At 33.6% G+C, this 16,203-nt stretch overlaps 1 protein-coding gene and 1 long non-coding RNA gene across 4 annotated transcripts in view; one reads left to right on the plus strand and one right to left on the minus strand.

Moving 5' to 3' along the window:
- The window catches only part of LOC115891076 (irregular chiasm C-roughest protein-like), a 549,766-nt gene that overhangs the window by 209,160 nt on the left and 324,403 nt on the right, over positions 1–16,203 (minus strand). The gene's annotated exons all lie outside the window — the stretch shown is intronic.
- Positions 13,093–14,695, plus strand: LOC115891077. The gene is made up of 2 exons (XR_004051746.1): positions 13,093–13,391; positions 14,500–14,695. It is a non-coding gene; the product is annotated as an uncharacterized LOC115891077 (long non-coding RNA).

The following is a 16,203-nucleotide window of genomic DNA, read 5'->3' on the forward strand; positions in this document are numbered from 1 at the left end:
GTCTATCTAAAATGTCAAAATGCCTTTAATAAAAAAGTTTAGTATCTAACACGAAAATGATGATCGACTATAAATATCAAAATTCACAAACCATAAATCACTGAGCTTTCCAACAAATCAGGAATATCTGAATTAATGATTATTTAAAAATGATTAAAAATAACTTGACGGATCACCAATACTTTGTCAACTAAACCATAGACGGTAGTCAACATAGAGGATGTCATGTCATCTTCATATATAAATTAGAAACCTCTATTTCAATGCCTCTTGCACCGTCTGGCGATGCGGAAGAGACTAAATTTGTAGGTCTATTACAAAATCCCGCTTAAGATGGGCTGGTCACGTCTGCAGAATGCAAGAAACCCGCGTACCAAAATCTCTGCTTTACGGTGACGTAACTTGTAGACGGTAAGAGGAGGCCGGGCGAACAACTCGAAAGATATAAGCACATTTCCCACGAAAACTTAAAGGGGATTAACATGCAGAATGAGTTGAAAGAAGCAGCTCACAATAGAACTCAATGGAGAAGAATTGTAAACTCAGTTAACAGCGACAACCAAAAAGTAAAGAGGCGACAAAGCAATGAAATTTTTGAATGTCCTGAGTGCGGTAGGCAGATAACATCATGTATCGGTCTTTTCAGTCACAGAAAAGCTCATGAAAGAAAACGCCTTGCGTGACCATCTTCTGATGCGTGTCAAATACTCGTCAGCGAGTAATGGCAGTATATGTATATGTAGGTCTATTAAATTACCATTGAGTGTCTAGGGTCTGGTGTGAATACTCGGCTCTAGTGTATAAGCTCAGTAGTTTTAGGATTTAGATTAGTTCACACTTGATAACGGTCAGTGATACTTCTGACCGAAACGTTGTGTAAGCAAAATAAATAGACAATGGAAGTCCGAAATTGTTTTAGTTTCAATACTGAGAATCATTCTCTACTACATTCAAAGTAAAAGAAAGCATTGTACAGTCGAACTTAATCAATACAAATAAATACCTGGATAACAAAGTGAATAATGCAGAACAATGACGTAAGATTCCAAGATCCATAATCATATTTACTAAACTATTTTATAGTCATGTAATATTATGCACGAAATTTCCCTATGCTGAAGTACCAAAATGCATTAAATCTCTCTCCGAAAATCGTCTACCTAACAAAATTACGCATCTGAATTAATGAAAGGCGAAACGGAACACCGGCAACAAACAAAGCCCGCAACATTACTGAAATTAGTAATTTGCCTTCGAATAATTAATGATTCGCATTCAAAGTCTGGCAGAGGTAGGCTAATCCAAGCATAAACAGATTTCGTTCTTAAAGTACTTAATGGAAATAAGGCCGGAACGGAGCGGAGGCTCGTTCCGCCGCACACATATAATAATGTTCTTGTTTGGATTGGTTCACATACCTAAAGGCATTTTAAAATTTAAAGGCCAGAGCGGGCACGTAAAATAATAAGTGCATTCTAGGTTGCAGTCTTGCCAGGTAATATTCCGCAAAGGATGAATTCCATTGGAGTAAATTAATTTTAAATAAGTTTAGTTTATCAAATTGGTAATTGGTTTTCATATATAAACTAAAATTATACAGGGTATTTCCAAGTAAACATGTGTCATCTCTCGTGGAGAGATTCTTCTTCTTCTAGTGCAGATGCATTAATGGATGTTTGCGATAACATTTTCCATTGCTTCTCTGTTCCGGGCGGTGTGTATTAACGACTGAACATCGAGTAGCCCTATCCACCATCTAATATTCCTCAGCCAAGACATTTTCTTCCTTCCGATACCCCTCCGGCCTTCGATCGTGCCTTCTATCAACAAATGCAAGAATTGATATTTGGGGTTTCGCATTAGGTGCCCCAGGTATACGGCCTTTTTCTTTTTAATCATTTCAAATAATTTACGCTCTTTGTCAACGCGTCTGAGAACTTCCTCATTTGTCAATCTAGCCGTCCAAGGTATCTTCAGGATTCTGCGATATAGCCACATATCAAAAGCCTCCAATTTGTTGATGGTAGCTGCTTTCAATGTGCAGCCTTCCATACCATAAAGGAGCACCGACCATACATAACACTTTACGAATCTTAATCTAAGGCTGAGGTCAAAATCAGAACAGACAAGTACTTTTCGAAACCTCAAGAATGCCTGCCGAGCTTGTTCGATGCGATATTTAATTTCCTTGTCTGATGTCCAATCTTCGGAGAGCCAGATGCCCAAGTACTTAAATTTATCTACTCTTTCTATGGGTCTTGAGTTAAAAAGTGGTGAGATTCCTCACGTAAAAATAAAATTTATTTTTCATATCAACATGAGTCCGATTCTGCTTTGTTTCGTAGTTACAAGGTGTTAAAATCTTAATAATCTTTCGATTTATTATAATTTTCTTCCAAGTACTTTTAGTGATTCGAATGAAATTCGAATGAGAGTAAACGTTACTATAAGTGGTCGATAAATTGATCAGGGACGTGCACTTGGGTTATCACCGGAATATTTTTCAAAAAAAAAAAACATGTACGCCACTGACTTTTTTTCTTTTAATATCAAATTTGTCTACCGTTAAATACCATTTAAAAGTTAGCTCTTGATATTTTGTCGAATTCGGCCTCCTTGATGAGATAAACGCAATTTTATTAATCACAATTAATAAAATTAGAATAAAAATAAAATTAATAAATCATATCTTTTACCTAATTTAATATTAAATAGTATTACTATTTTTAGGCCGCTGGTTTTGAATTTTGGCGGTACGATCTGAGATTGTCACGGCTACCGCTAGATGGCGTAGAGCGTCTAGCACTCTTGCCATAGTAGTACTAACTTATTGTACTCAAATGTTATTCTCTGCTTTTCGTTGGTCAGATCGAGGGTTACAGCAAAGTCGGCCTGACGATGGAGAAAAATCTCCGAAACCGGTTGTCGAATGGCTGTTCCCTTCGGTCTGATAAACTTAATGCAGAGAATAAGCATATATGTGGGGTTTTTTGGCCCCTTTTTCCGCTACTCGTATTTTTGTTCATTAGTATTACTATTAGTTACTATTAATCCAACCTACAGCAATTTGAAATAAAAAATAATGGTATTTAAAATCAAATATGGACAAGGTAACAAAAGCTCAAAGATCTATGGAAAGACAAATGCCACATGTAAGGCTGGCAGATAGAAGGAATGAGTGGATCAGAGGCAAAAAAAAAGTAAGGGATGTTAGAAGTGAAGTAGCAAAATTGAAATGGAAGTTTGCCGGTCACAATGTCAGACAGAAGGATGTTCGATGGAACAAATGCATCGTAAACTGGAGGCCCTGGGGGAATAGAAGAAGTAAAGGAAGACCTCAGATGAGATGGGCGGACGATCTGAGGAAACATGCAGGCACGAGATGGATGAGCACGGCGACAGAGAGAGAAGAGTGGAAGAGTTTGGGAGGGCCTATGTTCAACGATGGACCGAAGAAGGCTGAATAGAAACTGCTTACACTATTTCGCTAAGAAGAGAAAAAAAAAGTCAGTGGCTAGGCCATTATCGCATTGTATGGTCTTTTAAAAGATGATTTTCGGATACTGATGTATAAATATATATCTGACTCATTTACTGCAGTCAAGAAAAATAATACCGTATGATCCAAAAGAACGGCGTCCAGTTGGCTTAGAAATTACAAACAGTGATATTTTCCATACAATTTTACATATAAAATGAAGGCGATCTTTATTTCAAAGCCATCGCGGACGTAATTTTTTCGGTCATATCATATTTTAATATAAAATTAAAATGAACAAGATTTTTTTTATAACTAAGGAATGCCAATATCAGACTAAACTACAATTTCAACAATGGAAAGTAGTTTACAGTCAAACACATACAATACACAGAAATGCAAATAAATATCTGTATTGCATATATTACAAGATTGTTAAACATATTTACTAAACTGTTTATGGCAATGTAATGTTATACATAAAATTTCTCTGTGCTCAAGTACCAAAATGCGTTAAATCTCTATCCGAAAATGCTACCTAACGAAATTACACATTTGAATTAATGAAAACCGAAACGGAATACCGGCAACAAACAAAGCCCGCAGCATTACACAAATTTGTAATTTTCCTTCACATAATTAATGATTCGCGTCCAAAGACTAGCAGAGGTAAGCTAATCCTAGTATAAACAGATTTCCTTCTTAAAATACTTAATGAAAATAAGGCCGGAACGAAGGCTTATTCTGAAGCATATATAGAGTAATGTTTTTGCTCGCGTTAGTTCACTTCTCTAAATTCCTTTTAAAATTGATAGACATGAGCGAGAGATTGAAACATGAAATAACAACTACTTTCTAGATTATTGTCTTACTAGCTCGGATTCCAAGAAGGAAAGAGATTATATTTCAGTAAATTATTTAGTAAAGAGATTTTTTTTGCACCAGGGCTGGAGGCAGCGACTCTGACGTAAAATATAAGAAAAACTACCAATAAACAAGAAAATAACAAATTTAAACCAAATACAAACCGCTAAAAAGAACAGAAAAAAACGCTTATATTAATTTTATTTTTTGCCGTTTTTTAGGTATTTCATCATTTTTCAGTTTTTGGTGTTTGTTTTTTTATTTAAAACCTGTTTTTTCTTGTTTGCGAGAGCTGTCTTTTATATTTTGCCTATAGAGATAGAAAAAAATCAGGAGATAACTTTGATTGACATTTATTTTCGGGTTCATGAGAATAAATCCAGGATTCATAACCACTGACAATACTGTATATATTTTTTGAAGTTCCTGTGTTAAACGTGGGATTTTCAACACCAATTGACTCTAATTGCTTTCTGTTTTCCCGTCAACAGATACGGTATCCAACATAAATCTAATATTTTTTATGTGTTGCTAAAATTAATAATAATTATGTTCTTAAGTATTCGAGTCAGTCTTATATGTTTATAGGTAATCTCTCATTCAGTTTTATGTAGCACATTCGATGATCTAGCTCTCAGAGTTCTTTCTTTTTATATTTTCAAACCTTGAAACTGTGTCAAGTAAGTAATGTAATCAACAATCTCTAAAATTGGTCAGGAAATTTATATTTAGCTTGCATTTTCTCTCTGCATAAAAATTAAATGAAAATGATATTTGATAAACTCTCCATTAGCATGTGATTAGATTCATTTTTCGGTTTACTGCCATGGGCGTCTTACCGTGTCTGTTCGGCATTTCCCTCGGGCATCACGCTAATATAATTTTAAGTATGCATTGTTAATAATCATTTAATCGATAGTAAGGCCGAAACGAAAACAAAGAGCCCAGGGTCGCATTAGCCCTGTCGTTACATTTGTGTATTTTTTCTAGGTTGGTAAACATTGTCGATTAATTCAAGCACACACAAGTCACAGAAAGATTGATTATATTTATATATTAAATCCATTGTTTAGATATTGTGGATTAAACAGCTTTTAGTTAGAAGTAAATCACTATCAGAAATATTTAAACACAATGAGTATGTGTTGAACTACCGTATGATCGAGAAAAAACGGCGTCAAAGGCGGCTGGGGAATGACTATCGATGCTATTTTTGACGAGGTCGAACTCTGCTCAAAGTTAATTAACTTTATTTTGATTTTTTTAGTTAATTAAAATTCTTCTTCTTTTCACTTTAAAGATCTTCAAAAAAATTAAATTTTAATTAAATTGAATACTAAATGTAGAAAATCTAGAAGACAATAGTAAGTTTCCGGATACAGAAATCTATATCCAAAAAATATTTTTTTCTGATAATTTGAACTATACCAGTTTTAATTAATAAAAAATCTATATTAGGTAAATCCAGTAAATCGTAATTAATACTAAATGCGTCTTTAAAAGTAAAGAAGAGAAAAATCAAAAAGGCTCTAACCTAACAATCGCCCGTCCCAGTTCCAGGCATTTCGATAACTCGTTAACAAAAATCAGATTATTCTACTGTTAAAATGTATGGATTATCCTTTTGTAATTGTCTAATACACACTAGACCCTTCAGATTTAGTAAAACTGTAGCTGTAAACCAGTTATGTGTGTTCATTACTATACATGGAAGAAGTATTGTGTTTATCAACAAGGTTAATTGTAGGCCTTTAAATTTTGCTTAATATGGTCATATTTTGTAATATTCAACTCATAATTGTTGATACTTCTGGTGGATGATGTTCAATTTTATACATGTATAAAATATAAACACACTAAATTGAAGTACTAGAAACGGTAAGGTGGGATATTTTTCGAATCTGTATTATTACTTTTTACTTATAGAATATCTACAGCTGTGTATAACCTCTAAGAAACAAATTAAATGAACAAAACTATGTCCAAGAAATAGTCTATTGTATAGAGGATTTAAGGAAAACCTTAAAATGTTTGTACAATTTGTTTTTGAATTTCTTCTAGGTTTCTGCATCTTCGGTCAGTGAAAGTAGAAATATCATCAGCAGTTTTTTTTCAGTCCATAAGATTCATCATTTAAAAATACAGGGATACTTAATCATTAATTACTCTTAATTATTCTTTTTTTGAGATATAGGCACTATAGGCAGCAAAATATTAGCCTTATAATCCCGGAAGCTGTGGCCAATAAATTAAATGATAAATAATTGTAAATTGTTTATACATATATAAATCACTTGTTTTAAAATAAAAAATTGGCATTTTAAATTTTATATTGTATTTATTTATTAAATGATAAAATTAAAATATTTATATACTACATGATCTAACACTGTAAGTCTTAGTTTCTTTGGTTTGGTTTACTGTTTGCCGAGTACTATGGGTATAGTTCATTAAATTAATAGATTCTTTTCTTATGATTGACATATGCATATTAATTGTTTTCTTAAGTTATGTTACAATGAAACTCACTTTATAAACAGTATAATATAGGTATTTATTTTCTTTCGAATGGTATTACAAAATATGTTTTACTGTGAACCCTACTAATTAATATACTATGCCTGGTTCAAGAGTCTAAATCTGTACTTATTACATTATCATTTAATTTAATAACAAACCTAAAATATTTGTCTGCGACTTACTAAAAAAAACAATTATGATTTTCGAAAGTGATTAATACAGCTTTTTGTAAAATTATACATTACTTCTTGATGTATGTATTATATTAATTCATTTATTTACTTAAATTGTTCCAATGTGTATATTATTTCCTACAATCTACCAGTAGTTACGTTAAAAGTTAAGTATGTAAATAAATGACTTAGGAGCCTAAAATTATTGAGATTAAATAACGTAATATATAAGTAAATAAAATTGACAATACACCAATAAAATATTTTAGCAATAACCATTGATTCCTGCATGGAACTTTACTTGAACACAGCATCACCAATTTTGTTTTCATTAAATTCTCTATGCAATAGATTATTTCTTGGACACAGTTTTGTTCATTTAATTAATATGCTTCTTGGAAAACAGAAACTTAGGCATACACAGAAACAGATACTCTATAAGTAAAGAAGTAATAATAAAGGGATTCGTAAAAATAACTATCTCACCTTATTGCTTCTAGTACTTCAATTTGGTTTGTTTATATTTTATATATGTATAAATTGAACATCATCTACCAGAAGTATCAACAATTATGAGTTGAATATTGCAAAATATGACCATATTAGGCAAAATTTAAAAGCCTACAATTAATTTTGTCGATAAACACGATACTTCTTCCATCAACTAACGGATTATTTATTGGTATTAACTACACATTTTTATTTACAGCTATAATCAACGCAATATTAGTAAATCTGAACGGTCTAGTGTATGAAACAATAATAAAAGGCTAATCCGTACATTTTAACAATACAATAATCAAAAATGTTGTCGAAATGTCTCGGCCGGAGGCTTGTCGGACGACGAGATTTAGTTAGGTTAGAGTCTTACTGGTCTTGCTCTTCTTTATTTTTAGAGGCGTTTACTGCATTAAGGATGATTTAATATCGATTTTTTATTGAGTAGAACTGGTGCAGATCGAAACATTTGAAAAAACATTTTTTTGGAAATAGATATGTGTATCTGGAAATTTTCTATTCTTTTCTGGTTTTCCTATATAAGGTATTAATTTTTGACAAATTTTATGTCAGTTCTCAGTAACTGACGTCTAGAGTCCTAACTCGTCAAAAATAGCATCGATAGTCATTCCCCAGCCGCCTTTGACGCCGTTTTTTCTCGATCATACGGTATATAGAACAGACATCTTCCACATATATTCTTATTATTTCTTCTCTAACTCTTATTTCGACTCATAAAACTACTCAATCTGCGAAATATATTTCTGGAAATCCTATGCCTTATAAGTTTATAAATTCCTAATATAAATCAACTAAATTGAAAGTGTCGTACTTTATGAATTAATACCATATGGATTAATACCAGTCATCAAAGTTGCTTATAATACATCTCGTTACTTCTGTGAAATAAATGCACTTTATTTTTGTGATTATTAAAAAAAGAAATATATTTTATTATGATGGGCCGAAAGTTTGTCTATTAAATGTAGTAAAGTGCTAAATATATTCGATACCAATTAAACTTTTAGTTACGTAATCGAGGGCGTAATTTTTAAATTTATTCTTGCCAACCATAGACATATTCGGCGCCGGGCTGACTAACTGAAATTTCCCGCTGGGGATTTAGTTGGTAGCTCTCTCGCAAACCTCCATAGGACTATCAGTCGAACATTGATCTTTTTAGAACCTCTTTTAATGCGAAGTGTACAAGATAGCTTAATAGCCGTAAAAAACAACTTTATTAGAATATTTTGGGAAAGCGGTAGTAATGGCTCTTTATATCCCTTAAGGGCTGTTAAGAAGGTGAGTTTTATTGATGTAAATAATAACTGTTTATATATTTATAATTAATTTATTTTTGTTTCCTATAATATTTTGATTAAAAGAAAATATATAAAAGTGTGCAACGCTGTGCCGGTCAAGCTTAATCACGTGACTAAAAGTTTATTTGATATGAACTATATTTGTATAGTGTATTACATAAAAACAATAATTGGAACACAATAAACGCCAATAGAACATCATATTTCAACTTGAATCATTATATGTCAAGCATGTTTGTGAGATAAAAATAAAAGGTCAACACTCTATTACTAAACCACAAAACATCTCTTCTCGACATTTTCAATTTCATTTAAATATATTAAATTGCAAAAAAGTCTGTAATTTTAGTAGCGTGAAAAATAAATCTTTCAACAGGCTACTTCATTTCATCAACTAAAATAAAAGTAAAACCAATATTTTAATACGACGAACTGATACTCTCTACTGCTAACCGCAGGTATTCGGTTTCGTCACATGAAATATCATAGGAAAGAGAAAAATCATACTGACATGACAGCCCGTAATTCAATAATCTCTACGGTTCATTATCGAATAAATTGGTTTGCATATTACATTACTAAACGTACGTACGGTATCTCTGAGCAAAGTCTCCCAGGGCTTTGCTTAATTGTTTACATATGTTAATTGTTAATATAATACCGTTCTATCGAACTAGATTGAGATCAGGATTACTTAATTCGATTTGTGGAAATTTAGGGAGTTAATTCATTGTATTTTATAAGTGTAGTATAGATTAACAAACTTATTGCCTTATAATTAATCAATAGCAATTTGGTTCGTGTTTGAAATTTATTAATGTAAATAGATACTGTAAATTAACCAGTTCTATAACGTTACCTAATGTAACCATTGTGAGATATTTTTCATAATTGATGCGTATATGATTGTCGCTTTTTTATCCCCAAAATTATATTAATATTAATACTATATTTTTTTTGTCAATAAAGGCATTTATATATACTCAAAATACTTAATACTATTGTAAAATAATACTATTGTAAAAGCAGATAAACACACCCCACTAATACTAAGTGACGAAGAAAAAACTTGGTCCATAGTAGAAGACACAGACAAGCTTACCCGCTGGAAAGAAAAGGCTCTACAGGGAAGGTTTTCCCATGACCTAGACCAAGACACTGTCGACAAACAAGCGTCGTACAATTGGTTAAAACGTGGAGAGCTACAACTGGAAACTGAAGGGTTTTTATAGCCATCCAAGATCAAGTGATTAAGACCAATAACTACCGAAGATACATCTTAAAGGACGGAATTGAGTCTGACTTATGCCGAAGGTGTAAGAAAGCAAGTGAGCCAATACATCACGTCATAGGAGGATGCCAAGCTATAGCACAGAGTGACTACAAATTTAGACACGACCAAGTGGGAAAGATCATACACCAAGAACTAGCATTGAAGTATAAACTCATAGAGCATAGAGTTAACTATTATCAGTACGAACCTGCTACAATCCTTGAAAACAATAAATATGAAATGTACTGGGACAGAACTATAATAACAGATAAAACACTACAATATAAAACACAATAGACCAGATATAGTAGTGAAGAAGAAAAAGAAAATGAAGTGTTGCTCATAGATTTTGCGGTGACAAACAACAATAACCTAACACAAACATACAGAGAGAAGATTACCAAATATATTGATTTATGTTTTGAAATTAAGGATATGTGGAAATACGATCGAGTCCGGGTCATCCCATTAGTACTATCGAATATGGGTGTAATACCAAAAACACTAATTGAATCGCTGAAGGCAATAGACTTAGAACCATACCACTACCAACTTATGCAAAAATTCAGTAATCCTTAAGACCTGCCATACAGTAAGGCGATTTCTATACATGTAACTTAACCGGGAACGTTTCTAAGCCAGAAAAGTTATCACCATCATGGTTGAGACGAGTCACTCCTCCAACCACGAGAAACCAACGGATGTAGTTGAGATAAATCGAAAATAATAATAAATAAAGCTTTATTGTACAAAAAGCCAAAATAGCTTCATCGACAAAGCATTTAAAAAACAAACAAAAACACAAAAATATACAAATAATAAAAAATACCATATAATACAAATCATACAATTCAAAAAAATGTACGTCATTAAAATTACAAATAGAACATACATACATACATTGCAGTTTTGACATTGTACAGTATTGGGCCTTTAACTAGTTCTGAGCTCGGGGATGGCAGATAAAGATCGTGCTACGCATTCCTAAGTGGATAGTTGTGAGAAGGCCTTTCCTGAATAGAGAATATGTGCTTGCGGATTAAGCAAACGGATTCAAAAATGAATAAGGAAGAAAGCGTCAATATTTTGAAACTTTTAAAGAAATTCTGGCAGTGAGTTCTACTGTTCAGTCCCAATAAATATCGAACTGTTTTCTTTTGAAGTTTGAAAATACGATCAAATTTTGTCGCGCAGCAAGGACCCCAGAATGGAAGGGCATAACGAAGATGCGACTTAAAAAGAGCATAATAGACTATTCTGAAGGTTGATAAGTTGAGTTCCTTAGAAACTGATCTTACCGCAAAACAGGCAGCGCTTAGTTTCTTTGGTAAAGCTTCGATGTGCAAGTCCCATTTTAACGAGTTGTCTACAACAAGTCCTAAGAATTTCACAGAGCCCACGACGTCAATAGTGGTGTTATTAAGTACAAAAGGTTGTATAGTAGTTTTATATGACAAAACTTTAGTTTTTGAGGCATAGGAGATTAGAATCGCACCAAGATTTAATGGTGCGTAAGTCACTGGATATAGTATTATATAGTGCCGTAACATCTGGGCCGCTCTAAGTGAAACTAGTATCGTCCACAAAGAGGCAGATTTCTCCGCTAATGACTAGATTAGCAATTTCGTTAATAAACACCAGAAACAAAATAGGGTCTAGTACTGAACCCTGAGGGACACCATATTCTATAGGCTTGCAAGAAGACTTAGACGTATCAATCATCACAAGCTGCCTTCTGTTGCCTAGATATGACTTAAGCCATTGGAGCGGCACTCCCCTTAATCCATAGTATTGCAATTCGTTAATTAAGATATTATGTTACACAGTCGAAAGCCTTAGAGAAATCACAGAAAATTGTAGTTGTAGAGTGATGGTTATTCAGGCTATTAACATACACTGTTTTAAAAGTTGATACAAGTGAATAACAACTAAGGAAAAAAAACTTTTTTGAATTGCACTACTTATGATCTTAACCCATAAGTTGTCTATCAACACGGTATGCTTATTACGATACGCCACAATAATACTAAAATTATTTAATATTTACCAATTCATTATTTAGAATTTGTTATCAGTAACACTTAGATAGAGATATACAGATAATTTGCATATTATATTACTTAATGTGTTTACTCTGTTTTAGTAAAGTCTCTTGTGGTTTTGTATAACTATTTATTATACAAGCGGCTTCATAGAGCTAGATTGAGATCAAAATTACTCGGAGCCGATTTGTGGCGTTCCGGAGCTTTAAGTTTTAATGGTTTATGGATCCCGTTCGGTAAATGTATTATGTGATATAATATAAGGTGTATATTTCGTTTACAAATTGTAGTTGATAGATAAGTTTAAAAATAGTTTTAAATAATTACAATCATAATCTTAATAAATACAGGGTGACATTTCATACGACGCGGAGGCTCCAAGAAGAATGGTAGTTTATATCGAAATAAAATTTTGGGAGAGCATATAGGTAAAATTAGAGCATTTTTTAAAAATATAGGCAGTTCTGCAGAGTGTCACCAAAAAGGTTACACATCAAAGTTGTGTTTTTGTAATCGAACACCCTATATATTAATTAATTTTCGGATTCTAGAATAAAAATACTAAAACTACTGATATTATACACTAGAGCCGAGAATTCACCCGTGAATTAGTTGGGTGCAGTCAAGCATGAGGTTCTCTACTAAGAATACCTGCTGTAACGAAGTTACTATTTTTTTTATATGTTTAATTAACTTTTTCAATTTTTCCGCCGATTACGAATTTTATTTAGTTAATTTATCTTTCTACTCTTCCATACATTAGAAAATTTTGATTCTTTTTCGAGAAGATAGTACTTTTTATATAAAATTATATTTGTTGAATTAACATACGAACCGAACTCATTAATTAGCTTAAAACGCGCTAATTAATAATTGAACGCATTCCATGCGCTCGATGCAGCCCGCTTGGTACCGCTAGTACCAAATTGGCGTATCGAGACGCGCACCCGGCTCGGCGCACGCCGCCACCACGACGGTTTTCAACTGGAGGGAAGGACTGGGGAAAATAAGAAGCGACGCTCTAGCCAGAGAAGAGGAGTTCCTACACCACCACCACCGACAGTACTAGCACCAGCTCCAGCACCAGCGCCAGCAGTCACAGTCGCCGCAGTCCGCCACGCAGAAGCCAGCACCGAGACACCGCCGCCGCCTAGCAGTTGGGGAAGCCTGCCCGTCCTCCGTTTTTATTGAATTCACCGTCGCTCCGAAACCGCCCGCAAGGTAACCTTCAGGATTAGTTTGGTATAGTACTGAGTATCGAGAATTCATTGTTTATTTGGTTTTTAATATTTTTTTTTATTTTTTTTCAGAAAGGAATCCTGTACCGTGGCAAGGTCTAAATAGTTTAGAATAAATTCCAAAAGTAAAAAAAAAAATATATTTTAAATATCAATAGCAAATCTGTAAAATCAAACACGCTTGAGTTATCAATAGGGACTTGGAAAAGCAAGTAAACTATGAGTGTGATAAATCCCGGTAGTTTGCTTCAAACTCTAAATTCCTTATTGATAATTTAATTAAAAATCATTAGGTCAGCTCTTAGATTTTTTTTAATCACTTAAAACATATTTGGGTTGTTAATGAGGACTAGGTAAAATAAGTAAGTTGTGAGTGCGAAAAATCCCGGCAAGTTGCTTCGAATTCCAGGTTCCTCATTGACTACTCAGATAAACTGTCTTTAGTTTTTTTTCTTTCCGAAAACCACCCGCAGTAAATCATTCTATCAGTTCTATTAATAAATAAGCGGCATATCTCTAGTGAAGATTAGGAACGTGGGAAATTTGTGAGTGCGATAAATCCCGGCAGGTTTCTTATACACCGATCCCTTCACTATAGATATTCTCGCTGAACTCTTATAGTTTTCCGCATTTCCTTTCCTTCGTAATTTAATTTTTTTTTATTTCTTTCCGTTGCCTTATTTAGACCTTAGCCCCGCCGTACTTTTAATGTTAAATAAATATTTTTTTTTAGTATTTTCTTATTCTCACCGACATACTTTTAAAAATAAATAGAATAATTATTAGAACAATTTCTTGTTAACTCCGAAACATTTTTAATTCAATTAAATAGGAATTACAACATTTTCTTATTGACACACCCGTATACGTTTAATATTTTGACTAAAACATTGAATAGAATATTTTCAATTCTTTACACTATCACTCTCAAATAAATTTTGTATTCCTTTTTCTTTTTGAATTTATTAGCAAGTGCTAACATTAATTATTTTTTTTTATTTAAGAATAAATTATTTTTTTTATTATTAACTTGGGAGTGCCGCCCTTCCCCTAACAGTCTCTAGTTTTTATTAATATTCTTTTCTGTGTAGATTTGCTCCAACCCGGTGACGAGACTCTCCGCATCGGAGCCAATTTAAGCGCTAGGTGTCTCAACTAGCCACCTACACATCGCCTTGCCTTCCGCCCTGATTAAGAAGAAAGACATTTTTCTTTGAATCTAAAATAAACTTTTGACTTGTAAATAGTTTTGGGAAAACACGACCTGCTCTTTATTTTATAACTACAGACTATTGTTTAATTTATTTTTCCCCACCTCTGAGCTAAAAGAACTGCAACACTGCCATACATCTCCACTGTTTAAAAGCTACCCGAACCGGCACTAGTGGGCCTCTAACCACTTATTAACTAGAGGTGGCGCCCGAGATCTTCTAAAAGCAACAATACAAGAAACTTAAGCGTCAGCAACGCAACTCAGAAAGAGCTACGTTGCACTGCATTGGAGCGTTTTACGAGTGGTTGCCATATTGTTGAAATTTTCATACTTGCTGGGGATTGCTAAGTTAGGTTAGGTTAGCTAATAACTTATTATTGTTAGGTATGAATACGGCCTTTGTGGACAACCCCCAAACGATTGCTAAAGACTTTTATTCCGTTCGGTAAATGTATTTTATTGCAGTAATTTTATTTCTAACTAATAAATAAAATCTGCAAGAAAACTATAATTGACCTTTATACAGGGTGGCCCATCGAAAACGTTCCGCAAGGCATAACGGCCAGGGTAATTTTTTTTTCAGAAAATTCACAAACACGTCAATTTTGTTTGTGAGGGGGACAACTTTTGCCCCAAAAATTATTGCAAAATCTTCAACCCTCTAAGCGGGGGTGTCATCCCCCGATTTTTTTCAAATGGGAAGGGGGGTCAAGTGGTAGTAAAATCCTGTAGTAAATGAAGCTATGGAGGTATTCGTATTGGGCCAAGTTGCCATGGACAGTATTCTGAGTACAAGAAAATTAGCCAATGAGACCGGCGGGAATCGTACAAGTTTCCAAAGGATATTAAAACAACACAAGTTCCACCCGTAGAAAATTCAGTTGGTACAAGAACTCAACGAAAACGATTTTGATCGTTGCTTGCCATCAATTTTGTGAAACTATGAGTGAACGAGTGGCGAATGATAATAATTTCCTATTTAATGTGTGTTTTTCGGATGAGTGTACTTTCTTCTTGAACGGTGTAGTTAATCGGCACAACTGTCGGTACTGGGCTGAGGACAACCCCTGGGTTTTTCACGAGGTGCACACACAAAACCCTCAGAAATTGAACGTGTGGGCTGGTATTTTTGGAAATTCTATTGTGGGTCAGTTTAACGATATCGAGAAGAACTTCAACGTATAAGTCACAGAACAGCTATCTAGCAACTGCCGCACCTGATCGTTCAACGTTGTGGCAAGTGAAACAATGCTTAAACATCTAGAAATAATAAGAAAAAACAGCAAATTGGTCGAATTTATCTTTAATTATCATTTACTCTGATAAATGCTTAAATAAACTTTTCAAATTTCAATCCTTCATATTTTCTCAATGACTCGACCGATTTTCAAAAACGAAGCGGGGAAATATAAAGAATAGAAAGCTCTTTTCATTGCGGCGCCACTTGACCCCCCTTTCCATTTGAAAAAAGTTGGGGGATGACACCCCCGCTTAGAGGGTTGAATATTTTTCAATCATTTTTGGGGCAAAACTTGTCCCCCTCACAAACAAAATTGACGTGTTTTTGGATTTTTTGAAAAAA

This window comes from Sitophilus oryzae, unplaced genomic scaffold, assembly GCF_002938485.1.
Source record: "Sitophilus oryzae breed Bouriz unplaced genomic scaffold, Soryzae_2.0 scaffold_965_pilon_pilon, whole genome shotgun sequence".
In the NCBI taxonomy this organism is placed as follows: domain Eukaryota; kingdom Metazoa; phylum Arthropoda; class Insecta; order Coleoptera; family Curculionidae; genus Sitophilus; species Sitophilus oryzae.